The sequence below is a fragment of the Kryptolebias marmoratus genome, linkage group LG19, assembly GCF_001649575.2.
Source record: "Kryptolebias marmoratus isolate JLee-2015 linkage group LG19, ASM164957v2, whole genome shotgun sequence".
Taxonomy (NCBI): domain Eukaryota; kingdom Metazoa; phylum Chordata; class Actinopteri; order Cyprinodontiformes; family Rivulidae; genus Kryptolebias; species Kryptolebias marmoratus.
In genome coordinates this window covers 786,867-788,962 of record NC_051448.1, presented here as the reverse complement: position 1 = coordinate 788,962, position 2,096 = coordinate 786,867, and positions in this window count along the sequence as shown.

The window sequence follows — 2,096 nt, the reverse complement described above, 5'->3', positions numbered from 1 at the left end:
ACCCCCCAGCCCCCCGGAGGTTGAAGATGTGGCAGTTCCACATCCATCCCAGATTAAAACCTGAACCACTCATGATTTTATTATTTCAGCTGTAAATCACTGAAACAACAATCATTTGTCTGTAGACCTGCTGGAGGCTGCCTAAGTTCCACCGGTGGTACTTGTACCTCAGGATTAAGCTGCTGGTATCATGGTGTGCACGGCAGGTTTCATTTATTTCACGTGGCCAATGAACCTGCAGGAGCTGCAGACTCGGAGGAGGAGGTCTTCACAGGAGGAAGCTGCTCAGAAGTTCAAACCTGGAATTCTGATCAGGTAACTTCTGCAGCTCGTTTCCTCAGGTCCTGAGTGAGGATCAGGTGTTTTATCTGCAGGAAACATGCGACGCCCGCCTCCTCTCCGAGGGGATTAAAACCAGCCGCCTTCTTCTGCTGCATGAAACTAAACCAACAGATTCAGATGTTTTCTACCTGCTGACCTGAGTTTAATCCACTCAGGTATCAAATCCTGTCTCTGCTCTGCAGTCAGACAAACCATGTGATCAGATACAAAAATAAAATAAATTATTAATAAAGTCAGAAGGCTTATTTTCAGAAAGCTCGTCGGCTCCATCAGCACACTTTAAAACTGTGGGTTTATAAAAATTTCAATAAATTATTAGAGAAACGATGAATAAATGTGTGACGATCAGCTGCTGTTCTGGGAAAAATCCTGAAGGGAAACAAACCAAACTGGAAGTTTAACCTCTGATCACCTGATCGGGAGAGGAAGTCACGCTGCTCCTGGTGACCTCTCCTAAAATCCCTGAATCTGGATTCTTATTTTCTGAGACTGAGGACTTTTCAGCTCAGTCGTCTTGAACTGATTTCTCAGCAGCTTCAAGCAGAAACAAAGCTCAGAGTCAGGACATTTCTGTCCCTCTGCAGGATTCAGCAGCAGAGACCTGCAGAGCTCTCCATGACTCGTGGATCTGACTTCTCTGCTGCTCAGGAGCCTCAGGAAGCAGCAGGTTCTGCCAGGACCTGGAACCAGATGGTCCTGATGGTCGTCACAGACAAGAACTGAAGAGTCAGGAAAAGGCTGCGTGCTGCAACTGATAATTCAGTTTGTCTGTGACTGGTGTCCTTCAGCAGCTGGTTTTTATGGTTTAACTGCGTTTTACAGGTGAAAACAGGCCGTCTGTCATCAAGACGTCTCTCCTCAGGTGAGCACTGACAGGAGGAGAAAAGACTTACAGCTTGCTGCAGAGCAAAGTTTAATTAACTCATTTTATGTTAAATCAGGAGCTCCTCAGAAATGTTTTATCATTTCAGCTGCAGGTAAAAAGAACAGAAGTGACAGGAGGGGGAGGTTTGGGTAAACCTTCTTTGTTGAGGAGAGAGGAGTGACACACTTCAGTATTTAACCTTTGCAGAATGCTCCGCCCATTTTTAGGTGAAAACAGCCCAAAAAAGGGTGGAGCTTGAAGTCGATTTTCATGTTTATCTTCATCCCACCCAGAGATCTGGACCCAGAGAACCCAGGAAGTCCCGCCTCAGATCCGAGTCGGGCTGAGGTTCTGGACCGCTGCAGAACCCTGATTGTTTTGTTGTTCCGATGTTGTGTAGCAGAGTAGCTGCTGTGTTTGACAGAAACATTTAGAAAGAAAAGGTCTCAGCGAGCCAGCAGCGACTGTCAGGAGAACAAAGTGCACCCGGCTGGATGAGCCTGACGCCTCAGACCTTCGGTGTTAGTGATGAAGACTGCAGATCTTCACAGCTCAGCTCACAGCCGCAGGCGACGGAGCCAGAACCAACCGAGCGAGGACACACTCCGGCTGGGTTAAAGGTCAGAGGTCAACCTGATTTAACATTAATTATGAAGCAGTTTTCCTCCTCAGTCTGTTTGCTCTGAACTCCAGAAACACACGGAGAGCCAGTGGTTTGATTTCCTGCAGCCGGCAGAAAGAATCATTTGATCCACATTCAGCTGATTTCTGCCCCTGAAGGTTCGATCAAACCGAACGGCTGCAGCAGCTGGTTAACCCTTACAGCGCCGATGGTTAATGCTGCTCCTCCCTGCTCCTCGCTGCTCCTCGCTGCTCCTCCCTGCTCCTC